This window comes from Bos indicus, chromosome 28, assembly GCF_029378745.1.
Source record: "Bos indicus isolate NIAB-ARS_2022 breed Sahiwal x Tharparkar chromosome 28, NIAB-ARS_B.indTharparkar_mat_pri_1.0, whole genome shotgun sequence".
NCBI lineage: Eukaryota > Metazoa > Chordata > Mammalia > Artiodactyla > Bovidae > Bos > Bos indicus.
Window position 1 is genome coordinate 2,987,108 of NC_091787.1, and position 24,548 is coordinate 3,011,655.

The window sequence follows — 24,548 nt, forward strand, 5'->3', positions numbered from 1 at the left end:
TGAGGCCTGCCAAGGGAGCCCCAGACAGAGAGCACCCCCTCCACCCCCGCCCTCGCCGGTCCTCTGGTTTCCTGGAAGCCGAATGCGGAGGGGCTCGCGGGCCGCCCGGAGGCAACCCAGGTCTGCAGCGGGAGTCGGGGCCCCGGCCACCCACCCCGGGAGGGGCTGGAAGGCAGGCGACCGCTCTGAGCGCGGTGGGGTGCGAGGGGCCAGCGGCAGGTGGGGCTTGCGGGGGTGGGGGGCGGGCGCTAAAGGAGAGGGGAGGCAAAAAAGAAAGAAAAGAAAAGCAAAGAAAAGCAAAGAAAAGCCTACAGCACCCGGTATTCCCAGGCGGTCTCCCATCCAAGTACTAACCAGGCCCGACCCTGCTTAGCTTCCGAGATCAGACGAGATCGGGCGCGTTCAGGGTGGTATGGCCGTAGACGGGGGCGGCTGCCGCCGGGCGCCCTAAGAGCCCTGCGCTGCGCCTGCCTTTCGCTCCGACCTGCCGCTCGGCCCAGCCGGCCGCAGCTCTCCACGGAGCGCGCGCTGCACTTGAGCTGCACGACCCGCGACCGGAGTCCCGGCGGCCGTGTGGCCGGCCGACGCCGCTCCGCCCCCCGCACACCGCCACCCCCGGCCAGCACCCGCCTGGCCCGGCCCGGGGGACCACGGGGCTTCCGGGACCCGGGACCCTGGACCCGGAGCAGCCGGCCCGGCATGCCTGCGGCGGATCGGGCGTGGGGTGGGGTGGGGTGGGGTGGGGTGGGGTGAGGGGCGCGGAGGGGTGAGGCGGGGCGGAGGTCTTGGCGCTCTCCCACCCTGGGACCCTCCAGGCCCGGCCCCGCTCGGAGGCCGCCGCCCCCCTCCGCCACCTCTCCCCCCTCCCCGCCCCGCCTCCCCCCCCACCCCACCCCACCCCCCCCCCCACCCCCCCACCAAGGCCTTCGCTGCTCAGGGCCACGTGGCCCCGGAGCTCTCTGGCTTCGGGGCCCGCTGGGGCCCGCGGTCCTCTGAGCCTCCTGCGGGCCTGTGCGCAGCCCAGCCGTGGCCCTGAGCGCCCATCCTGCCCGGCACCTGCCCGGTGCCCAAAGCCACCTGGAGCCACCAGCGCGGTGAACCAAGAGCTCGTCCGCCCCCGCCCCTTCGCCCTCCCGAGGCCCCCCTTGCCCCCACGCCGCCCTCCAAGCACAGGACCTTCCGAGGGAGCAGACGAGCGACGTGCAGGCACACGGACAGACACACAGACACTCGCAGGCACCCACGCCACGGGAGACAGCCGGCCGGCGCAAGCGCGGCAGCCAGGGCCACAGCCATAGCACCCGTGGGAGGCCGGGGGTCAGGAGAGACAGAGACAGAAAGAGATGAAGGTTCAGAGACACACTCCCAAGACGGCGCGAGGCAGATGCAGACAGAGACAGACAGACAGACAGACACGAGCGCGCAGGCACACACGGGGAGGGAGAGACAGAGAGAGGGAGACACCGAGCGACTGACAGAGAGACGGAGAACGGGAGACGGACAGGGGACAGGGGATGGCATCCGCTCCGAGATAGACACACTGGCACAGACCGTGACACACCTCAGAGAGAGGCCGTGCGGCAGAAGCAGCTTCCCTAAGGGAGGGGGCGTCAGCCTTGGGCCGGCGGGCCCCGGCTGGACGCAGTGCCCTGGGGCTGGCAATCACCCGTGGGGACCCCCGGACTTCCTCGCATCCGAGGTCTCAAAGGTCCCCTTCGGCTTGGCCACCTACGGCGAGACCCAGCCCCCGCCCCCAGGCCAGAGGGTGAGTGCGGGAGAGTGTGTGTGTGAGTGTGTCGGTGGGCGACGGTGGGGTCTGGTCGACTGGGGGCCGGGGGGAACCCAGAATGGAGGGGACAGGGTGTGGCGGCCGGGGGTTTGGAAGTCTGTGTGGTCCTCTTGCTGTCTGTCTCTCTCTCTCTCTCCCTCTTTCTCCGTCTCCCTTACCTGTGGTCTCCGGCTCTTGACCTTTCTCGGCGGCGGTGGGGTTGTGTGTGTGTGTGCGTGACTGTTCTGTGTGTGTGTGTGTGTGAGTGTTGTGCGCGCGCGCCTGCGGGAGACCCAGCGGTTGCCTGCGAGGATGCGTCGAGGGGTGGGGCTGGGGACGGGCCGGGGGCTGCGGCTGCGGCGGGGGCTGGGGCCGGGGCCCCGCCCAGAAGTGCCTGAGGCCTGCCAAGGGAGCCCCAGACAGAGAGCACCCCCTCCACCCCCGCCCTCGCCGGTCCTCTGGTTTCCTGGAAGCCGAATGCGGAGGGGCTCGCGGGCCGCCCGGAGGCAACCCAGGTCTGCAGCGGGAGTCGGGGCCCCGGCCACCCACCCCGGGAGGGGCTGGAAGGCAGGCGACCGCTCTGAGCGCGGTGGGGTGCGAGGGGCCAGCGGCAGGTGGGGCTTGCGGGGGTGGGGGGCGGGCGCTAAAGGAGAGGGGAGGCAAAAAAAGAAAAGAAAAGAAAAGCAAAGAAAAGCAAAGAAAAGCCTACAGCACCCGGTATTCCCAGGCGGTCTCCCATCCAAGTACTAACCAGGCCCGACCCTGCTTAGCTTCCGAGATCAGACGAGATCGGGCGCGTTCAGGGTGGTATGGCCGTAGACGGGGGCGGCTGCCGCCGGGCGCCCTAAGAGCCCTGCGCTGCGCCTGCCTTTCGCTCCGACCTGCCGCTCGGCCCAGCCGGCCGCAGCTCTCCACGGAGCGCGCGCTGCACTTGAGCTGCACGACCCGCGACCGGAGTCCCGGCGGCCGTGTGGCCGGCCGACGCCGCTCCGCCCCCCGCACACCGCCACCCCCGGCCAGCACCCGCCTGGCCCGGCCCGGGGGACCACGGGGCTTCCGGGACCCGGGACCCTGGACCCGGAGCAGCCGGCCCGGCATGCCTGCGGCGGATCGGGCGTGGGGTGGGGTGGGGTGGGGTGGGGTGGGGTGGGGTGAGGGGCGCGGAGGGGTGAGGCGGGGCGGAGGTCTTGGCGCTCTCCCACCCTGGGACCCTCCAGGCCCGGCCCCGCTCGGAGGCCGCCGCCCCCCTCCGCCACCTCTCCCCCCTCCCCGCCCCGCCTCCCCCCCACCCCACCCCCCACCCCCCCCCCCCACCCCCCCACCAAGGCCTTCGCTGCTCAGGGCCACGTGGCCCCGGAGCTCTCTGGCTTCGGGGCCCGCTGGGGCCCGCGGTCCTCTGAGCCTCCTGCGGGCCTGTGCGCAGCCCAGCCGTGGCCCTGAGCGCCCACCCTGCCCGGCACCTGCCCGGTGCCCAAAGCCACCTGGAGCCACCAGCGCGGTGAACCAAGAGCTCGTCCGCCCCGCCCCTTCGCCCTCCCGAGGCCCCCCTTGCCCCCACGCCGCCCTCCAAGCACAGGACCTTCCCGAGGCAGCAGACGAGCGACGTGCAGGCACACGGACAGACACACAGACACTCGCAGGCACCCACGCCACGGGAGACAGCCGGCCGGCGCAAGCGCGGCAGCCAGGGCCACAGCCATAGCACCCGTGGGAGGCCGGGGGTCAGGAGAGACAGAGACAGAAAGAGATGAAGGTTCAGAGACACACTCCCAAGACGGCGCGAGGCAGATGCAGACAGAGACAGACAGACAGACAGACACGAGCGCGCAGGCACACACGGGGAGGGAGAGACAGAGAGAGGGAGACACCGAGCGACTGACAGAGAGACGGAGAACGGGAGACGGACAGGGGACAGGGGATGGCATCCGCTCCGAGATAGACACACTGGCACAGACCGTGACACACCTCAGAGAGAGGCCGTGCGGCAGAAGCAGCTTCCCTAAGGGAGGGGGCGTCAGCCTTGGGCCGGCGGGCCCCGGCTGGACGCAGTGCCCTGGGGCTGGCAATCACCCGTGGGGACCCCCGGACTTCCTCGCATCCGAGGTCTCAAAGGTCCCCTTCGGCTTGGCCACCTACGGCGAGACCCAGCCCCCGCCCCCAGGCCAGAGGGTGAGTGCGGGAGAGTGTGTGTGTGAGTGTGTCGGTGGGCGACGGTGGGGTCTGGTCGACTGGGGGCCGGGGGGAACCCAGAATGGAGGGGACAGGGTGTGGCGGCCGGGGGTTTGGAAGTCTGTGTGGTCCTCTTGCTGTCTGTCTCTCTCTCTCTCTCCCTCTTTCTCCGTCTCCCTTACCTGTGGTCTCCGGCTCTTGACCTTTCTCGGCGGCGGTGGGGTTGTGTGTGTGTGTGTGTGCGTGACTGTTCTGTGTGTGTGTGTGTGAGTGTTGTGCGCGCGCGCCTGCGGGAGACCCAGCGGTTGCCTGCGAGGATGCGTCGAGGGGTGGGGCTGGGGACGGGCCGGGGGCTGCGGCTGCGGCGGGGGCTGGGGCCGGGGCCCCGCCCAGAAGTGCCTGAGGCCTGCCAAGGGAGCCCCAGACAGAGAGCACCCCCTCCACCCCCGCCCTCGCCGGTCCTCTGGTTTCCTGGAAGCCGAATGCGGAGGGGCTCGCGGGCCGCCCGGAGGCAACCCAGGTCTGCAGCGGGAGTCGGGGCCCCGGCCACCCACCCCGGGAGGGGCTGGAAGGCAGGCGACCGCTCTGAGCGCGGTGGGGTGCGAGGGGCCAGCGGCAGGTGGGGCTTGCGGGGGTGGGGGGCGGGCGCTAAAGGAGAGGGGAGGCAAAAAAAGAAAAAAAGAAAAGCAAAGAAAAGCAAAGAAAAGCCTACAGCACCCGGTATTCCCAGGCGGTCTCCCATCCAAGTACTAACCAGGCCCGACCCTGCTTAGCTTCCGAGATCAGACGAGATCGGGCGCGTTCAGGGTGGTATGGCCGTAGACGGGGGCGGCTGCCGCCGGGCGCCCTAAGAGCCCTGCGCTGCGCCTGCCTTTCGCTCCGACCTGCCGCTCGGCCCAGCCGGCCGCAGCTCTCCACGGAGCGCGCGCTGCACTTGAGCTGCACGACCCGCGACCGGAGTCCCGGCGGCCGTGTGGCCGGCCGACGCCGCTCCGCCCCCCGCACACCGCCACCCCCGGCCAGCACCCGCCTGGCCCGGCCCGGGGGACCACGGGGCTTCCGGGACCCGGGACCCTGGACCCGGAGCAGCCGGCCCGGCATGCCTGCGGCGGATCGGGCGTGGGGTGGGGTGGGGTGGGGTGGGGTGGGGTGGGGTGAGGGGCGCGGAGGGGTGAGGCGGGGCGGAGGTCTTGGCGCTCTCCCACCCTGGGACCCTCCAGGCCCGGCCCCGCTCGGAGGCCGCCGCCCCCCTCCGCCACCTCTCCCCCCTCCCCGCCCCGCCTCCCCCCCACCCCACCCCACCCCACCCCCCCCCCCACCCCCCCACCAAGGCCTTCGCTGCTCAGGGCCACGTGGCCCCGGAGCTCTCTGGCTTCGGGGCCCGCTGGGGCCCGCGGTCCTCTGAGCCTCCTGCGGGCCTGTGCGCAGCCCAGCCGTGGCCCTGAGCGCCCATCCTGCCCGGCACCTGCCCGGTGCCCAAAGCCACCTGGAGCCACCAGCGCGGTGAACCAAGAGCTCGTCCGCCCCGCCCCTTCGCCCTCCCGAGGCCCCCCTTGCCCCCACGCCGCCCTCCAAGCACAGGACCTTCCGAGGGAGCAGACGAGCGACGTGCAGGCACACGGACAGACACACAGACACTCGCAGGCACCCACGCCACGGGAGACAGCCGGCCGGCGCAAGCGCGGCAGCCAGGGCCACAGCCATAGCACCCGTGGGAGGCCGGGGGTCAGGAGAGACAGAGACAGAAAGAGATGAAGGTTCAGAGACACACTCCCAAGACGGCGCGAGGCAGATGCAGACAGAGACAGACAGACAGACAGACAGACACGAGCGCGCAGGCACACACGGGGAGGGAGAGACAGAGAGAGGGAGACACCGAGCGACTGACAGAGAGACGGAGAACGGGAGACGGACAGGGGACAGGGGATGGCATCCGCTCCGAGATAGACACACTGGCACAGACCGTGACACACCTCAGAGAGAGGCCGTGCGGCAGAAGCAGCTTCCCTAAGGGAGGGGGCGTCAGCCTTGGGCCGGCGGGCCCCGGCTGGACGCAGTGCCCTGGGGCTGGCAATCACCCGTGGGGACCCCCGGACTTCCTCGCATCCGAGGTCTCAAAGGTCCCCTTCGGCTTGGCCACCTACGGCGAGACCCAGCCCCCGCCCCCAGGCCAGAGGGTGAGTGCGGGAGAGTGTGTGTGTGAGTGTGTCGGTGGGCGACGGTGGGGTCTGGTCGACTGGGGGCCGGGGGGAACCCAGAATGGAGGGGACAGGGTGTGGCGGCCGGGGGTTTGGAAGTCTGTGTGGTCCTCTTGCTGTCTGTCTCTCTCTCTCTCTCCCTCTTTCTCCGTCTCCCTTACCTGTGGTCTCCGGCTCTTGACCTTTCTCGGCGGCGGTGGGGTTGTGTGTGTGTGTGTGTGCGTGACTGTTCTGTGTGTGTGTGTGTGAGTGTTGTGCGCGCGCGCCTGCGGGAGACCCAGCGGTTGCCTGCGAGGATGCGTCGAGGGGTGGGGCTGGGGACGGGCCGGGGGCTGCGGCTGCGGCGGGGGCTGGGGCCGGGGCCCCGCCCAGAAGTGCCTGAGGCCTGCCAAGGGAGCCCCAGACAGAGAGCACCCCCTCCACCCCCGCCCTCGCCGGTCCTCTGGTTTCCTGGAAGCCGAATGCGGAGGGGCTCGCGGGCCGCCCGGAGGCAACCCAGGTCTGCAGCGGGAGTCGGGGCCCCGGCCACCCACCCCGGGAGGGGCTGGAAGGCAGGCGACCGCTCTGAGCGCGGTGGGGTGCGAGGGGCCAGCGGCAGGTGGGGCTTGCGGGGGTGGGGGGCGGGCGCTAAAGGAGAGGGGAGGCAAAAAAAAAAAGAAAAGAAAAGAAAAGCAAAGAAAAGCCTACAGCACCCGGTATTCCCAGGCGGTCTCCCATCCAAGTACTAACCAGGCCCGACCCTGCTTAGCTTCCGAGATCAGACGAGATCGGGCGCGTTCAGGGTGGTATGGCCGTAGACGGGGGCGGCTGCCGCCGGGCGCCCTAAGAGCCCTGCGCTGCGCCTGCCTTTCGCTCCGACCTGCCGCTCGGCCCAGCCGGCCGCAGCTCTCCACGGAGCGCGCGCTGCACTTGAGCTGCACGACCCGCGACCGGAGTCCCGGCGGCCGTGTGGCCGGCCGACGCCGCTCCGCCCCCCGCACACCGCCACCCCCGGCCAGCACCCGCCTGGCCCGGCCCGGGGGACCACGGGGCTTCCGGGACCCGGGACCCTGGACCCGGAGCAGCCGGCCCGGCATGCCTGCGGCGGATCGGGCGTGGGGTGGGGTGGGGTGGGGTGGGGTGGGGTGGGGTGAGGGGCGCGGAGGGGTGAGGCGGGGCGGAGGTCTTGGCGCTCTCCCACCCTGGGACCCTCCAGGCCCGGCCCCGCTCGGAGGCCGCCGCCCCCCTCCGCCACCTCTCCCCCCTCCCCGCCCCGCCTCCCCCCCCACCCCACCCCACCCACCCCCCCCCCACCCCCCCACCAAGGCCTTCGCTGCTCAGGGCCACGTGGCCCCGGAGCTCTCTGGCTTCGGGGCCCGCTGGGGCCCGCGGTCCTCTGAGCCTCCTGCGGGCCTGTGCGCAGCCCAGCCGTGGCCCTGAGCGCCCATCCTGCCCGGCACCTGCCCGGTGCCCAAAGCCACCTGGAGCCACCAGCGCGGTGAACCAAGAGCTCGTCCGCCCCGCCCCTTCGCCCTCCCGAGGCCCCCCTTGCCCCCACGCCGCCCTCCAAGCACAGGACCTTCCGAGGGAGCAGACGAGCGACGTGCAGGCACACGGACAGACACACAGACACTCGCAGGCACCCACGCCACGGGAGACAGCCGGCCGGCGCAAGCGCGGCAGCCAGGGCCACAGCCATAGCACCCGTGGGAGGCCGGGGGTCAGGAGAGACAGAGACAGAAAGAGATGAAGGTTCAGAGACACACTCCCAAGACGGCGCGAGGCAGATGCAGACAGAGACAGACAGACAGACAGACAGACACGAGCGCGCAGGCACACACGGGGAGGGAGAGACAGAGAGAGGGAGACACCGAGCGACTGACAGAGAGACGGAGAACGGGAGACGGACAGGGGACAGGGGATGGCATCCGCTCCGAGATAGACACACTGGCACAGACCGTGACACACCTCAGAGAGAGGCCGTGCGGCAGAAGCAGCTTCCCTAAGGGAGGGGGCGTCAGCCTTGGGCCGGCGGGCCCCGGCTGGACGCAGTGCCCTGGGGCTGGCAATCACCCGTGGGGACCCCCGGACTTCCTCGCATCCGAGGTCTCAAAGGTCCCCTTCGGCTTGGCCACCTACGGCGAGACCCAGCCCCCGCCCCCAGGCCAGAGGGTGAGTGCGGGAGAGTGTGTGTGTGAGTGTGTCGGTGGGCGACGGTGGGGTCTGGTCGACTGGGGGCCGGGGGGAACCCAGAATGGAGGGGACAGGGTGTGGCGGCCGGGGGTTTGGAAGTCTGTGTGGTCCTCTTGCTGTCTGTCTCTCTCTCTCTCTCCCTCTTTCTCCGTCTCCCTTACCTGTGGTCTCCGGCTCTTGACCTTTCTCGGCGGCGGTGGGGTTGTGTGTGTGTGTGTGTGCGTGACTGTTCTGTGTGTGTGTGTGTGAGTGTTGTGCGCGCGCGCCTGCGGGAGACCCAGCGGTTGCCTGCGAGGATGCGTCGAGGGGTGGGGCTGGGGACGGGCCGGGGGCTGCGGCTGCGGCGGGGGCTGGGGCCGGGGCCCCGCCCAGAAGTGCCTGAGGCCTGCCAAGGGAGCCCCAGACAGAGAGCACCCCCTCCACCCCCGCCCTCGCCGGTCCTCTGGTTTCCTGGAAGCCGAATGCGGAGGGGCTCGCGGGCCGCCCGGAGGCAACCCAGGTCTGCAGCGGGAGTCGGGGCCCCGGCCACCCACCCCGGGAGGGGCTGGAAGGCAGGCGACCGCTCTGAGCGCGGTGGGGTGCGAGGGGCCAGCGGCAGGTGGGGCTTGCGGGGGTGGGGGGCGGGCGCTAAAGGAGAGGGGAGGCAAAAAAAAAGAAAAGAAAAGAAAAGAAAAGCAAAGAAAAGCCTACAGCACCCGGTATTCCCAGGCGGTCTCCCATCCAAGTACTAACCAGGCCCGACCCTGCTTAGCTTCCGAGATCAGACGAGATCGGGCGCGTTCAGGGTGGTATGGCCGTAGACGGGGGCGGCTGCCGCCGGGCGCCCTAAGAGCCCTGCGCTGCGCCTGCCTTTCGCTCCGACCTGCCGCTCGGCCCAGCCGGCCGCAGCTCTCCACGGAGCGCGCGCTGCACTTGAGCTGCACGACCCGCGACCGGAGTCCCGGCGGCCGTGTGGCCGGCCGACGCCGCTCCGCCCCCCGCACACCGCCACCCCCGGCCAGCACCCGCCTGGCCCGGCCCGGGGGACCACGGGGCTTCCGGGACCCGGGACCCTGGACCCGGAGCAGCCGGCCCGGCATGCCTGCGGCGGATCGGGCGTGGGGTGGGGTGGGGTGGGGTGGGGTGGGGTGGGGTGAGGGGCGCGGAGGGGTGAGGCGGGGCGGAGGTCTTGGCGCTCTCCCACCCTGGGACCCTCCAGGCCCGGCCCCGCTCGGAGGCCGCCGCCCCCCTCCGCCACCTCTCCCCCCTCCCCGCCCCGCCTCCCCCCCACCCCACCCCACCCCCCACCCCCCCCCACCCCCCCACCAAGGCCTTCGCTGCTCAGGGCCACGTGGCCCCGGAGCTCTCTGGCTTCGGGGCCCGCTGGGGCCCGCGGTCCTCTGAGCCTCCTGCGGGCCTGTGCGCAGCCCAGCCGTGGCCCTGAGCGCCCATCCTGCCCGGCACCTGCCCGGTGCCCAAAGCCACCTGGAGCCACCAGCGCGGTGAACCAAGAGCTCGTCCGCCCCGCCCCTTCGCCCTCCCGAGGCCCCCCTTGCCCCCACGCCGCCCTCCAAGCACAGGACCTTCCGAGGGAGCAGACGAGCGACGTGCAGGCACACGGACAGACACACAGACACTCGCAGGCACCCACGCCACGGGAGACAGCCGGCCGGCGCAAGCGCGGCAGCCAGGGCCACAGCCATAGCACCCGTGGGAGGCCGGGGGTCAGGAGAGACAGAGACAGAAAGAGATGAAGGTTCAGAGACACACTCCCAAGACGGCGCGAGGCAGATGCAGACAGAGACAGACAGACAGACAGACACGAGCGCGCAGGCACACACGGGGAGGGAGAGACAGAGAGAGGGAGACACCGAGCGACTGACAGAGAGACGGAGAACGGGAGACGGACAGGGGACAGGGGATGGCATCCGCTCCGAGATAGACACACTGGCACAGACCGTGACACACCTCAGAGAGAGGCCGTGCGGCAGAAGCAGCTTCCCTAAGGGAGGGGGCGTCAGCCTTGGGCCGGCGGGCCCCGGCTGGACGCAGTGCCCTGGGGCTGGCAATCACCCGTGGGGACCCCCGGACTTCCTCGCATCCGAGGTCTCAAAGGTCCCCTTCGGCTTGGCCACCTACGGCGAGACCCAGCCCCCGCCCCCAGGCCAGAGGGTGAGTGCGGGAGAGTGTGTGTGTGAGTGTGTCGGTGGGCGACGGTGGGGTCTGGTCGACTGGGGGCCGGGGGGAACCCAGAATGGAGGGGACAGGGTGTGGCGGCCGGGGGTTTGGAAGTCTGTGTGGTCCTCTTGCTGTCTGTCTCTCTCTCTCTCCCTCTTTCTCCGTCTCCCTTACCTGTGGTCTCCGGCTCTTGACCTTTCTCGGCGGCGGTGGGGTTGTGTGTGTGTGTGTGCGTGACTGTTCTGTGTGTGTGTGTGTGTGAGTGTTGTGCGCGCGCGCCTGCGGGAGACCCAGCGGTTGCCTGCGAGGATGCGTCGAGGGGTGGGGCTGGGGACGGGCCGGGGGCTGCGGCTGCGGCGGGGGCTGGGGCCGGGGCCCCGCCCAGAAGTGCCTGAGGCCTGCCAAGGGAGCCCCAGACAGAGAGCACCCCCTCCACCCCCGCCCTCGCCGGTCCTCTGGTTTCCTGGAAGCCGAATGCGGAGGGGCTCGCGGGCCGCCCGGAGGCAACCCAGGTCTGCAGCGGGAGTCGGGGCCCCGGCCACCCACCCCGGGAGGGGCTGGAAGGCAGGCGACCGCTCTGAGCGCGGTGGGGTGCGAGGGGCCAGCGGCAGGTGGGGCTTGCGGGGGTGGGGGGCGGGCGCTAAAGGAGAGGGGAGGCAAAAAAAAAAAGAAAAGAAAAGAAAAGCAAAGAAAAGCCTACAGCACCCGGTATTCCCAGGCGGTCTCCCATCCAAGTACTAACCAGGCCCGACCCTGCTTAGCTTCCGAGATCAGACGAGATCGGGCGCGTTCAGGGTGGTATGGCCGTAGACGGGGGCGGCTGCCGCCGGGCGCCCTAAGAGCCCTGCGCTGCGCCTGCCTTTCGCTCCGACCTGCCGCTCGGCCCAGCCGGCCGCAGCTCTCCACGGAGCGCGCGCTGCACTTGAGCTGCACGACCCGCGACCGGAGTCCCGGCGGCCGTGTGGCCGGCCGACGCCGCTCCGCCCCCCGCACACCGCCACCCCCGGCCAGCACCCGCCTGGCCCGGCCCGGGGGACCACGGGGCTTCCGGGACCCGGGACCCTGGACCCGGAGCAGCCGGCCCGGCATGCCTGCGGCGGATCGGGCGTGGGGTGGGGTGGGGTGGGGTGGGGTGGGGTGGGGTGAGGGGCGCGGAGGGGTGAGGCGGGGCGGAGGTCTTGGCGCTCTCCCACCCTGGGACCCTCCAGGCCCGGCCCCGCTCGGAGGCCGCCGCCCCCCTCCGCCACCTCTCCCCCCTCCCCGCCCCGCCTCCCCCCCACCCCACCCCACCCCACCCACCCCCCCCCCACCCCCCCACCAAGGCCTTCGCTGCTCAGGGCCACGTGGCCCCGGAGCTCTCTGGCTTCGGGGCCCGCTGGGGCCCGCGGTCCTCTGAGCCTCCTGCGGGCCTGTGCGCAGCCCAGCCGTGGCCCTGAGCGCCCATCCTGCCCGGCACCTGCCCGGTGCCCAAAGCCACCTGGAGCCACCAGCGCGGTGAACCAAGAGCTCGTCCGCCCCGCCCCTTCGCCCTCCCGAGGCCCCCCTTGCCCCCACGCCGCCCTCCAAGCACAGGACCTTCCGAGGGAGCAGACGAGCGACGTGCAGGCACACGGACAGACACACAGACACTCGCAGGCACCCACGCCACGGGAGACAGCCGGCCGGCGCAAGCGCGGCAGCCAGGGCCACAGCCATAGCACCCGTGGGAGGCCGGGGGTCAGGAGAGACAGAGACAGAAAGAGATGAAGGTTCAGAGACACACTCCCAAGACGGCGCGAGGCAGATGCAGACAGAGACAGACAGACAGACAGACACGAGCGCGCAGGCACACACGGGGAGGGAGAGACAGAGAGAGGGAGACACCGAGCGACTGACAGAGAGACGGAGAACGGGAGACGGACAGGGGACAGGGGATGGCATCCGCTCCGAGATAGACACACTGGCACAGACCGTGACACACCTCAGAGAGAGGCCGTGCGGCAGAAGCAGCTTCCCTAAGGGAGGGGGCGTCAGCCTTGGGCCGGCGGGCCCCGGCTGGACGCAGTGCCCTGGGGCTGGCAATCACCCGTGGGGACCCCCGGACTTCCTCGCATCCGAGGTCTCAAAGGTCCCCTTCGGCTTGGCCACCTACGGCGAGACCCAGCCCCCGCCCCCAGGCCAGAGGGTGAGTGCGGGAGAGTGTGTGTGTGAGTGTGTCGGTGGGCGACGGTGGGGTCTGGTCGACTGGGGGCCGGGGGGAACCCAGAATGGAGGGGACAGGGTGTGGCGGCCGGGGGTTTGGAAGTCTGTGTGGTCCTCTTGCTGTCTGTCTCTCTCTCTCTCTCCCTCTTTCTCCGTCTCCCTTACCTGTGGTCTCCGGCTCTTGACCTTTCTCGGCGGCGGTGGGGTTGTGTGTGTGTGTGTGCGTGACTGTTCTGTGTGTGTGTGTGTGAGTGTTGTGCGCGCGCGCCTGCGGGAGACCCAGCGGTTGCCTGCGAGGATGCGTCGAGGGGTGGGGCTGGGGACGGGCCGGGGGCTGCGGCTGCGGCGGGGGCTGGGGCCGGGGCCCCGCCCAGAAGTGCCTGAGGCCTGCCAAGGGAGCCCCAGACAGAGAGCACCCCCTCCACCCCCGCCCTCGCCGGTCCTCTGGTTTCCTGGAAGCCGAATGCGGAGGGGCTCGCGGGCCGCCCGGAGGCAACCCAGGTCTGCAGCGGGAGTCGGGGCCCCGGCCACCCACCCCGGGAGGGGCTGGAAGGCAGGCGACCGCTCTGAGCGCGGTGGGGTGCGAGGGGCCAGCGGCAGGTGGGGCTTGCGGGGGTGGGGGGCGGGCGCTAAAGGAGAGGGGAGGCAAAAAAAGAAAAGAAAAGAAAAGCAAAGAAAAGCCTACAGCACCCGGTATTCCCAGGCGGTCTCCCATCCAAGTACTAACCAGGCCCGACCCTGCTTAGCTTCCGAGATCAGACGAGATCGGGCGCGTTCAGGGTGGTATGGCCGTAGACGGGGGCGGCTGCCGCCGGGCGCCCTAAGAGCCCTGCGCTGCGCCTGCCTTTCGCTCCGACCTGCCGCTCGGCCCAGCCGGCCGCAGCTCTCCACGGAGCGCGCGCTGCACTTGAGCTGCACGACCCGCGACCGGAGTCCCGGCGGCCGTGTGGCCGGCCGACGCCGCTCCGCCCCCCGCACACCGCCACCCCCGGCCAGCACCCGCCTGGCCCGGCCCGGGGGACCACGGGGCTTCCGGGACCCGGGACCCTGGACCCGGAGCAGCCGGCCCGGCATGCCTGCGGCGGATCGGGCGTGGGGTGGGGTGGGGTGGGGTGGGGTGGGGTGGGGTGAGGGGCGCGGAGGGGTGAGGCGGGGCGGAGGTCTTGGCGCTCTCCCACCCTGGGACCCTCCAGGCCCGGCCCCGCTCGGAGGCCGCCGCCCCCCTCCGCCACCTCTCCCCCCTCCCCGCCCCGCCTCCCCCCCACCCCACCCCACCCACCCCCCCCCCACCCCCCCACCAAGGCCTTCGCTGCTCAGGGCCACGTGGCCCCGGAGCTCTCTGGCTTCGGGGCCCGCTGGGGCCCGCGGTCCTCTGAGCCTCCTGCGGGCCTGTGCGCAGCCCAGCCGTGGCCCTGAGCGCCCATCCTGCCCGGCACCTGCCCGGTGCCCAAAGCCACCTGGAGCCACCAGCGCGGTGAACCAAGAGCTCGTCCGCCCCGCCCCTTCGCCCTCCCGAGGCCCCCCTTGCCCCCACGCCGCCCTCCAAGCACAGGACCTTCCGAGGGAGCAGACGAGCGACGTGCAGGCACACGGACAGACACACAGACACTCGCAGGCACCCACGCCACGGGAGACAGCCGGCCGGCGCAAGCGCGGCAGCCAGGGCCACAGCCATAGCACCCGTGGGAGGCCGGGGGTCAGGAGAGACAGAGACAGAAAGAGATGAAGGTTCAGAGACACACTCCCAAGACGGCGCGAGGCAGATGCAGACAGAGACAGACAGACAGACAGACAGACACGAGCGCGCAGGCACACACGGGGAGGGAGAGACAGAGAGAGGGAGACACCGAGCGACTGACAGAGAGACGGAGAACGGGAGACGGACAGGGGACAGGGGATGGCATCCGCTCCGAGATAGACACACTGGCACAGACCGTGACACACCTCAGAGAGAGGCCGTGCGGCAGAAGCAGCTTCCCTAAGGGAGGGGGCGTCAGCCTTGGGCCGGCGGGCCCCGGCTGGACGCAGTGCCCTGGGGCTGGCAATCACCCGTGGGGACCCCCGGACTTCCTCGCATCCGAGGTCTCAAAGGTCCCCTTCGGCTTGGCCACCTACGGCGAGACCCAGCCCCCGCCCCCAGGCCAGAGGGTGAGTGCGGGAGAGTGTGTGTGTGAGTGTGTCGGTGGGCGACGGTGGGGTCTGGTCGACTGGGGGCCGGGGGGAACCCAGAATGGAGGGGACAGGGTGTGGCGGCCGGGGGTTTGGAAGTCTGTGTGGTCCTCTTGCTGTCTGTCTCTCTCTCTCTCTCCCTCTTTCTCCGTCTCCCTTACCTGTGGTCTCCGGCTCTTGACCTTTCTCGGCGGCGGTGGGGTTGTGTGTGTGTGTGTGTGCGTGACTGTTCTGTGTGTGTGTGTGTGAGTGTTGTGCGCGCGCGCCTGCGGGAGACCCAGCGGTTGCCTGCGAGGATGCGTCGAGGGGTGGGGCTGGGGACGGGCCGGGGGCTGCGGCTGCGGCGGGGGCTGGGGCCGGGGCCCCGCCCAGAAGTGCCTGAGGCCTGCCAAGGGAGCCCCAGACAGAGAGCACCCCCTCCACCCCCGCCCTCGCCGGTCCTCTGGTTTCCTGGAAGCCGAATGCGGAGGGGCTCGCGGGCCGCCCGGAGGCAACCCAGGTCTGCAGCGGGAGTCGGGGCCCCGGCCACCCACCCCGGGAGGGGCTGGAAGGCAGGCGACCGCTCTGAGCGCGGTGGGGTGCGAGGGGCCAGCGGCAGGTGGGGCTTGCGGGGGTGGGGGGCGGGCGCTAAAGGAGAGGGGAGGCAAAAAAAAAAGAAAAGAAAAGCAAAGAAAAGCAAAGAAAAGCCTACAGCACCCGGTATTCCCAGGCGGTCTCCCATCCAAGTACTAACCAGGCCCGACCCTGCTTAGCTTCCGAGATCAGACGAGATCGGGCGCGTTCAGGGTGGTATGGCCGTAGACGGGGGCGGCTGCCGCCGGGCGCCCTAAGAGCCCTGCGCTGCGCCTGCCTTTCGCTCCGACCTGCCGCTCGGCCCAGCCGGCCGCAGCTCTCCACGGAGCGCGCGCTGCACTTGAGCTGCACGACCCGCGACCGGAGTCCCGGCGGCCGTGTGGCCGGCCGACGCCGCTCCGCCCCCCGCACACCGCCACCCCCGGCCAGCACCCGCCTGGCCCGGCCCGGGGGACCACGGGGCTTCCGGGACCCGGGACCCTGGACCCGGAGCAGCCGGCCCGGCATGCCTGCGGCGGATCGGGCGTGGGGTGGGGTGGGGTGGGGTGGGGTGGGGTGGGGTGAGGGGCGCGGAGGGGTGAGGCGGGGCGGAGGTCTTGGCGCTCTCCCACCCTGGGACCCTCCAGGCCCGGCCCCGCTCGGAGGCCGCCGCCCCCCTCCGCCACCTCTCCCCCCTCCCCGCCCCGCCTCCCCCCCACCCCCCCCACCCCACCCCCCCCCCCACCCCCCCACCAAGGCCTTCGCTGCTCAGGGCCACGTGGCCCCGGAGCTCTCTGGCTTCGGGGCCCGCTGGGGCCCGCGGTCCTCTGAGCCTCCTGCGGGCCTGTGCGCAGCCCAGCCGTGGCCCTGAGCGCCCATCCTGCCCGGCACCTGCCCGGTGCCCAAAGCCACCTGGAGCCACCAGCGCGGTGAACCAAGAGCTCGTCCACCCCGCCCCTTCGCCCTCCCGAGGCCCCCCTTGCCCCCACGCCGCCCTCCAAGCACAGGACCTTCCCGAGGCAGCAGACGAGCGACGTGCAGGCACACGGACAGACACACAGACACTCGCAGGCACCCACGCCACGGGAGACAGCCGGCCGGCGCAAGCGCGGCAGCCAGGGCCACAGCCATAGCACCCGTGGGAGGCCGGGGGTCAGGAGAGACAGAGACAGAAAGAGATGAAGGTTCAGAGACACACTCCCAAGACGGCGCGAGGCAGATGCAGACAGAGACAGACAGACAGACAGACAGACACGAGCGCGCAGGCACACACGGGGAGGGAGAGACAGAGAGAGGGAGACACCGAGCGACTGACAGAGAGACGGAGAACGGGAGACGGACAGGGGACAGGGGATGGCATCCGCTCCGAGATAGACACACTGGCACAGACCGTGACACACCTCAGAGAGAGGCCGTGCGGCAGAAGCAGCTTCCCTAAGGGAGGGGGCGTCAGCCTTGGGCCGGCGGGCCCCGGCTGGACGCAGTGCCCTGGGGCTGGCAATCACCCGTGGGGACCCCCGGACTTCCTCGCATCCGAGGTCTCAAAGGTCCCCTTCGGCTTGGCCACCTACGGCGAGACCCAGCCCCCGCCCCCAGGCCAGAGGGTGAGTGCGGGAGAGTGTGTGTGTGAGTGTGTCGGTGGGCGACGGTGGGGTCTGGTCGACTGGGGGCCGGGGGGAACCCAGAATGGAGGGGACAGGGTGTGGCGGCCGGGGGTTTGGAAGTCTGTGTGGTCCTCTTGCTGTCTGTCTCTCTCTCTCTCTCCCTCTTTCTCCGTCTCCCTTACCTGTGGTCTCCGGCTCTTGACCTTTCTCGGCGGCGGTGGGGTTGTGTGTGTGTGTGTGCGTGACTGTTCTGTGTGTGTGTGTGTGAGTGTTGTGCGCGCGCGCCTGCGGGAGACCCAGCGGTTGCCTGCGAGGATGCGTCGAGGGGTGGGGCTGGGGACGGGCCGGGGGCTGCGGCTGCGGCGGGGGCTGGGGCCGGGGCCCCGCCCAGAAGTGCCTGAGGCCTGCCAAGGGAGCCCCAGACAGAGAGCACCCCCTCCACCCCCGCCCTCGCCGGTCCTCTGGTTTCCTGGAAGCCGAATGCGGAGGGGCTCGCGGGCCGCCCGGAGGCAACCCAGGTCTGCAGCGGGAGTCGGGGCCCCGGCCACCCACCCCGGGAGGGGCTGGAAGGCAGGCGACCGCTCTGAGCGCGGTGGGGTGCGAGGGGCCAGCGGCAGGTGGGGCTTGCGGGGGTGGGGGGCGGGCGCTAAAGGAGAGGGGAGGCAAAAAAAGAAAAGAAAGGCAAAGAAAAGCAAAGAAAAGCCTACAGCACCCGGTATTCCCAGGCGGTCTCCCATCCAAGTACTAACCAGGCCCGACCCTGCTTAGCTTCCGAGATCAGACGAGATCGGGCGCGTTCAGGGTGGTATGGCCGTAGACGGGGGCGGCTGCCGCCGGGCGCCCTAAGAGCCCTGCGCTGCGCCTGCCTTTCGCTCCGACCTGCCGCTCGGCCCAGCCGGCCGCAGCTCTCCACGGAGCGCGCGCTGCACTTGAGCTGCACGACCCGCGACCGGAGTCCCGGCGGCCGTGTGGCCGGCCGACGCCGCTCCGCCCCCCGCACACCGCCACCCCCGGCCAGCACCCGCCTGGCCCGGCCCGGGGGACCACGGGGCTTCCGGGACCCGGGACCCTGGACCCGGAGCAGCCGGCCCGGCATGCCTGCGGCGGATCGGGCGTGGGGTGGGGTGGGGTGGGGTGGGGTGGGGTGGGGTGAGGGGCGCGGAGGGGTGAGGCGGGGCGGAGGTCTTGGCGCTCTCCCACCCTGGGACCCTCCAGGCCCGGCCCCGCTCGGAGGCCGCCGCCCCCCTCCGCCACCTCTCCCCCCTCCCCGCCCCGCCTCCCCCCCACCCCCCCCACCCCACCCACCCCCCCCCCACCCCCCCACCAAGGCCTTCGCTGCTCAGGGCCACGTGGCCCCGGAGCTCTCTGGCTTCGGGGCCCGCTGGGGCCCGCGGTCCTCTGAGCCTCCTGCGGGCCTGTGCGCAGCCCAGCCGTGGCCCTGAGCGCCCATCCTGCCCGGCACCTGCCCGGTGCCCAAAGCCACCTGGAGCCACCAGCGCGGTGAACCAAGAGCTCGTCCGCCCCGCCCCTTCGCCCTCCCGAGGCCCCCCTTGCCCCCACGCCGCCCTCCAAGCACAGGACCTTCCGAGGGAGCAGACGAGCGACGTGCAGGCACACGGACAGACACACAGACACTCGCAGGCACCCACGCCACGGGAGACAGCCGGCCGGCGCAAGCGCGGCAGCCAGGGCCACAGCCATAGCACCCGTGGGAGGCCGGGGGTCAGGAGAGACAGAGACAGAAAGAGATGAAGGTTCAGAGACACACTCCCAAGACGGCGCGAGGCAGATGCAGACAGAGACAGACAGACAGACAGACACGAGCGCGCAGGCACACACGGGGAGGGAGAGACAGAGAGAGGGAGACACCGAGCGACTGACAGAGAGACGGAGAACGGGAGACGGACAGGGGACAGGGGATGGCATCCGCTCCGAGATAGACACACTGGCACAGACCGTGACACACCTCAGAGAGAGGCCGTGCGGCAGAAGCAGCTTCCCTAAGGGAGGGGGCGTCAGCCTTGGGCCGGCGGGCCCCGGCTGGACGCAGTGCCCTGGGGCTGGCAATCACCCGTGGGGACCCCCGGACTTCCTCGCATCCGAGGTCTCAAAGGTCCCCTTCGGCTTGGCCACCTACGGCGAGACCCAGCCCCCGCCCCCAGGCCAGAGGGTGAGTGCGGGAGAGTGTGTGTGTGAGTGTGTCGGTGGGCGACGGTGGGGTCTGGTCGACTGGGGGCCGGGGGGAACCCAGAATGGAGGGGACAGGGTGTGGCGGCCGGGGGTTTGGAAGTCTGTGTGGTCCTCTTGCTGTCTGTCTCTCTCTCTCTCTCCCTCTTTCTCCGTCTCCCTTACCTGTGGTCTCCGGCTCTTGACCTTTCTCGGAGGCGGCGGGGTTGTGTGTGTGTGTGTGCGTGACTGTTCTGTGTGTGTGTGTGTGAGTGTTGTGCGCGCGCGCCTGCGGGAGACCCAGCGGTTGCCTGCGAGGATGCGTCGAGGGGTGGGGCTGGGGACGGGCCGGGGGCTGCGGCTGCGGCGGGGGCTGGGGCCGGGGCCCCGCCCAGAAGTGCCTGAGGCCTGCCAAGGGAGCCCCAGACAGAGAGCACCCCCTCCACCCCCGCCCTCGCCGGTCCTCTGGTTTCCTGGAAGCCGAATGCGGAGGGGCTCGCGGGCCGCCCGGAGGCAACCCAGGTCTGCAGCGGGAGTCGGGGCCCCGGCCACCCACCCCGGGAGGGGCTGGAAGGCAGGCGACCGCTCTGAGCGCGGTGGGGTGCGAGGGGCCAGCGGCAGGTGGGGCTTGCGGGGGTGGGGGGCGGGCGCTAAAGGAGAGGGGAGGCAAAAAAAGAAAAGAAAAGAAAAGCAAAGAAAAGCAAAGAAAAGCCTACAGCACCCGGTATTCCCAGGCGGTCTCCCATCCAAGTACTAACCAGGCCCGACCCTGCTTAGCTTCCGAGATCAGACGAGATCGGGCGCGTTCAGGGTGGTATGGCCGTAGACGGGGGCGGCTGCCGCCGGGCGCCCTAAGAGCCCTGCGCTGCGCCTGCCTTTCGCTCCGACCTGCCGCTCGGCCCAGCCGGCCGCAGCTCTCCACGGAGCGCGCGCTGCACTTGAGCTGCACGACCCGCGACCGGAGTCCCGGCGGCCGTGTGGCCGGCCGACGCCGCTCCGCCCCCCGCACACCGCCACCCCCGGCCAGCACCCGCCTGGCCCGGCCCGGGGGACCACGGGGCTTCCGGGACCCGGGACCCTGGACCCGGAGCAGCCGGCCCGGCATGCCTGCGGCGGATCGGGCGTGGGGTGGGGTGGGGTGGGGTGGGGTGGGGTGAGGGGCGCGGAGGGGTGAGGCGGGGCGGAGGTCTTGGCGCTCTCCCACCCTGGGACCCTCCAGGCCCGGCCCCGCTCGGAGGCCGCCGCCCCCCTCCGCCACCTCTCCCCCCTCCCCGCCCCGCCTCCCCCCCACCCCCCCCCACCCCCCCACCAAGGCCTTCGCTGCTCAGGGCCACGTGGCCCCGGAGCTCTCTGGCTTCGGGGCCCGCTGGGGCCCGCGGTCCTCTGAGCCTCCTGCGGGCCTGTGCGCAGCCCAGCCGTGGCCCTGAGCGCCCATCCTGCCCGGCACCTGCCCGGTGCCCAAAGCCACCTGGAGCCACCAGCGCGGTGAACCAAGAGCTCGTCCGCCCCGCCCCTTCGCCCTCCCGAGGCCCCCCTTGCCCCCACGCCGCCCTCCAAGCACAGGACCTTCCGCAGGGAGCAGACGAGCGACGTGCAGGCACACGGACAGACACACAGACACTCGCAGGCACCCACGCCACGGGAGACAGCCGGCCGGCGCAAGCGCGGCAGCCAGGGCCACAGCCATAGCACCCGTGGGAGGCCGGGGGTCAGGAGAGACAGAGACAGAAAGAGATGAAGGTTCAGAGACACACTCCCAAGACGGCGCGAGGCAGATGCAGACAGAGACAGACAGACAGACAGACACGAGCGCGCAGGCACACACGGGGAGGGAGAGACAGAGAGAGGGAGACACCGAGCGACTGACAGAGAGACGGAGAACGGGAGACGGACAGGGGACAGGGGATGGCATCCGCTCCGAGATAGACACACTGGCACAGACCGTGACACACCTCAGAGAGAGGCCGTGCGGCAGAAGCAGCTTCCCTAAGGGAGGGGGCGTCAGCCTTGGGCCGGCGGGCCCCGGCTGGACGCAGTGCCCTGGGGCTGGCAATCACCCGTGGGGACCCCCGGACTTCCTCGCATCCGAGGTCTCAAAGGTCCCCTTCGGCTTGGGTACCTAAAGCGAGACCCCGCCCCCGCCCACAGGCCAGACGGTGAGTGCGGCACAATGTGTGTGATTGTGTCGTTGGGCGATGTTGGGCTGGGTCTATACACCGAATGGAATCGGGAAGGAGGATGATGTTGCGACAGCGGGTTTGGAAGTCTGTGTGATCCTCTTGCTGTCTCTCTCTCCCTCTTTCTCCGTCTGCCTTATTTGTGGTTTCGCTTCTTTATCTGTCTGGCGGCGTTGTGTCTCTCTTTGTATGCGTGTGTGTTTGTGTATGTATGTGTGTGTTGTGCGCTCGCTCCTGCCATAGACCTCCAGCTTACAGGTTAGCATCACGTGGGGGTGGAGCTCGGCCTGGGGCTGGAGATGGGGCTAGTGCTTGGGCTGAGGCTTAGGTCCTTCCAGTGAATATTCAGTGTTGATTTCCTCTGGATTGACTGCTTTGTTATCTTTGCAGTTCAAGGGACTCTCAAGAGTCTTCTCCAGGACCACAGTTTGAAAGCATCATTTCTTCCTCGCTCAGCCTTCATATGGTCCAAATATCATATCCATATATGACTACAGGAATAACCATAGCTTTGACTATATGAACCTTCGTTGGCAAAGTAATATCTCTGCTTTCTAATATGCTGTCTAGGTTTGTCATAGCTTTTCTTTCAAGGAGCAAGCATCTTTTCATTTCATGGCTACAATCACTGTGATCTTAGGTTGTGGTTTGTTTTTTTTTTTAATATTGAGTTTTAAGCTGGCTTTTCACTTTTCTCCTTCACCCTCAATAAGAGAGTCTTTAGTGCCTCTTTGATTTCTGCCTTTAGAGTGATATCATCTGCATATCTCAGGTTGTTTATATTTCTCCCAGCAATCTTGATTTCAGCTTGTAACTCATCCAGCCAGGGATTTTTCGCTCAGCATATATGTTACATAAACAGGGTGACAGCAGACAGCTGTGTGGTACCCCATTCTCAATCCTGAACCAGTCAGTTATTCCAAACAGTGTTCTAACTGATGCTTCTTGACCTGCATACAGCTTTCTCAGGAGACAGGTAAGGCAGTCTGGTATTCTCATCTCTTTAAGAATTTTCCACAGTTCGTTATGATCCACACAGTCAAAGGCTCTAGCATAGTCAGTGAAACAGAAGTAGATGTTTTTCTGGAATTCCCTTGCTTTCTCTATGGTCCAGCTGCTAAGTCACTTCAGTGTCTGACTCTGTGGGACCCCACAGACGGCAGCCCACCAGGCTCCCCCGTCCCTGGGATTCTCCAGGCAAGAACACTGGAGTGGGTTGCCATTTCCTTCTCCAATGCCTGAAAGTGAAAAGCGAAAGTGAAGTCGCTCAGTCCTATCTGACTCTTAGCGACCCCATGGACTGCAGCCTACCAGGCTCCTCCATCCATGGGATTTTCCAGGCAAGAGTACTGGAGTGGGGTGCCATTGCCTTCTCTGATGGTCCAGCAAATGTTGGCAATTTCATTTCTGGTTCCCCTGCCTTTTCTAAACCCAGCTTGAATATCTGGAAGTTCTTGGTTCACGTACTGCTGAAGCCTAGCTTGGAGGACTTTGAGCATAACCTTACTAGCATGGGAGATGCGTGCAATTGTCCAGTGGTTTGACAGTTCCTTAGTAATGCTCTTCTTGGGGATTGGGATGAGGATTGACCTTTGCCAGTCCTGTGGCCTCTGCTAGGTTTTTCCAAATTTGCTGATATATTGAGCGCAGCACTTTAATAGCATCATGTTTTAGGATTTTAAATAAGTCTTTTGGAATTCCATTCCCCCCACTGGATTTATTGGCAGCATTGTTTCCTAAGGCCCACTTGACTCCACACTCCAGGATGCCTGACTCTGAGTGAGAGCCTACATCATTGTGGTTATCCAGATCATTAAGATCTTTTTTTGTATAGTTCTTCAGTGTATTCTTTCCATCTCTTCTTGATCTCTTCTGCTTCTATTAGGTCATTACCAGTTCTGTCTGTCCTTTATTGTGCCCACCTTTGAATAAGATGTTCCTTTGATATTTCCAATTTTCTATGGCTACCGACTTAAAAAAAATTACTTATCTATGCACCCACTAGATTAGGCACCAAGTTTGCCACAAAACTTCCTGTTCATAATCCAGCACTAGCCCCCAAAATAAGGAAATTGTGAACATGTGCTGCTGCAGAAGAACAAAAATTCTGAGGTAAAGACTCCTTATCCTTAAATAGTTTGCTCTAAAAAAACTCTCCATAACATCCTTAGGAAGCCCTTGTCCCGGATACATGGCCATGCAGCTGTCAGGCGTCCTCATTGCCTCCATCCTGCACCCGCTTCCACACAGCAGACACACTGTACTCAATCACCCCATTTCAGAACAGGAATAATTTGTTTCTATGAATATGATTTTAATAATGTGCCATAAGTATTCAGTAATTAAAGTTTTCTCCAAATCAGGAAAAAATCCAAAGTAATCAGCAAATATTTTGTGTGTATATATATGTATACTTACACATATAATTTTAAAAAAATTCCCTTTCCGTAATTTAGTTCTGACTTCTCAGTGATAGAAGCAGGGAAGGACTCAGTGTCAAAGCACACTGTGGTAAGACTTTTTCAGGGCAATCAGTTTCTTGTGAATTACTCATCAGGCTTGCTCCAATTCCACAAGGACTCCACCACAGTCACCAGGATGGAGAAAGATTATTGGTTTTCTGTGTGCTCCTATTTTGGCCTCTTCACTTAGAATACAAATCTTTTCTTTCAAATCCATCACGGCTGCATCTATATTATCCACCCTAAGAAAAGGAAATAAACAAGAACACATCTGAAATCATAAAAACACCAAATTATAGTTTTGTAAGACTTAGAAGAAACTTTGCAAACTCATGTGTCTAACTCCTCTGCCTTTGGGCAGAACCATTCTTTAACCATCACAAAAATAAGGTTAATACTTCTAGAGACCAAAAAGGAGGTTGCTAAATTTTCCTAGGTGAGGAACCACAAGCTTAAGAATTTTCTCCATTAGTAAACATTTCTCCTTAGGGCCTAAATGATGTCTTCTCCACTTCGTAGTATGTTCTTGTGACAACACTATTGATGAGTCCTCACAAATTATTTTTCCTAAGAGCCTTGGGTTCCTCATTTATAAGAGGGAGATGAGGCCTGCGACATAAATGGCCAAGAGATCAAAATGGGATAACAGATAAGCAGCTCTTAGCACCATTTATAGAAGGTACTCCACAAATACCAGTGCTTCCCTGATCTCCAAACCTCCCATCTGCCAAACTGTCTGGTTATTACTTTTATTTTGGCCATGCAGTGTGGCA

The 24,548-nt window shown here is 67.4% G+C and overlaps 1 long non-coding RNA gene and 10 other non-coding genes across 13 annotated transcripts in view; all 11 read right to left on the minus strand.

Annotated features, from left to right (window-relative positions):
• Window positions 1–305: 305 nt before the first annotated feature.
• Window positions 306–424, minus strand: LOC139180514 (5S ribosomal RNA). The gene has a single exon (XR_011564781.1). It is a non-coding gene; the product is annotated as a 5S ribosomal RNA (ribosomal RNA).
• Window positions 425–2,470: 2,046 nt separating this feature from the next.
• On the minus strand, window positions 2,471–2,589 carry LOC139180515 (5S ribosomal RNA). The gene has a single exon (XR_011564782.1). It is a non-coding gene; the product is annotated as a 5S ribosomal RNA (ribosomal RNA).
• A 2,053-nt stretch (window positions 2,590–4,642) lies between these two features.
• On the minus strand, window positions 4,643–4,761 carry LOC139180516 (5S ribosomal RNA). Its single transcript, XR_011564783.1, has one exon. It is a non-coding gene; the product is annotated as a 5S ribosomal RNA (ribosomal RNA).
• A 2,054-nt stretch (window positions 4,762–6,815) lies between these two features.
• Window positions 6,816–6,934, minus strand: LOC139180517 (5S ribosomal RNA). Its single transcript, XR_011564784.1, has one exon. It is a non-coding gene; the product is annotated as a 5S ribosomal RNA (ribosomal RNA).
• Window positions 6,935–8,990: 2,056 nt separating this feature from the next.
• Window positions 8,991–9,109, minus strand: LOC139180518 (5S ribosomal RNA). The gene has a single exon (XR_011564785.1). It is a non-coding gene; the product is annotated as a 5S ribosomal RNA (ribosomal RNA).
• A 2,048-nt stretch (window positions 9,110–11,157) lies between these two features.
• LOC139180519 (5S ribosomal RNA) lies at window positions 11,158–11,276 on the minus strand. The gene has a single exon (XR_011564786.1). It is a non-coding gene; the product is annotated as a 5S ribosomal RNA (ribosomal RNA).
• A 2,047-nt stretch (window positions 11,277–13,323) lies between these two features.
• LOC139180520 (5S ribosomal RNA) lies at window positions 13,324–13,442 on the minus strand. Its single transcript, XR_011564787.1, has one exon. It is a non-coding gene; the product is annotated as a 5S ribosomal RNA (ribosomal RNA).
• A 2,056-nt stretch (window positions 13,443–15,498) lies between these two features.
• On the minus strand, window positions 15,499–15,617 carry LOC139180522 (5S ribosomal RNA). Its single transcript, XR_011564789.1, has one exon. It is a non-coding gene; the product is annotated as a 5S ribosomal RNA (ribosomal RNA).
• A 2,053-nt stretch (window positions 15,618–17,670) lies between these two features.
• On the minus strand, window positions 17,671–17,789 carry LOC139180523 (5S ribosomal RNA). The gene has a single exon (XR_011564790.1). It is a non-coding gene; the product is annotated as a 5S ribosomal RNA (ribosomal RNA).
• A 2,056-nt stretch (window positions 17,790–19,845) lies between these two features.
• On the minus strand, window positions 19,846–19,964 carry LOC139180524 (5S ribosomal RNA). Its single transcript, XR_011564791.1, has one exon. It is a non-coding gene; the product is annotated as a 5S ribosomal RNA (ribosomal RNA).
• Window positions 19,965–23,606: 3,642 nt separating this feature from the next.
• Window positions 23,607–24,548, minus strand: part of LOC139180423 (uncharacterized) — a 30,602-nt gene continuing 29,660 nt past the window's right edge. For all 3 annotated transcript variants that reach the window (XR_011564672.1, XR_011564673.1, XR_011564674.1), the window contains one exon: window positions 23,607–24,017. This is a non-coding gene — a long non-coding RNA (uncharacterized lncRNA). The remainder of the gene's footprint in view (window positions 24,018–24,548) is intronic.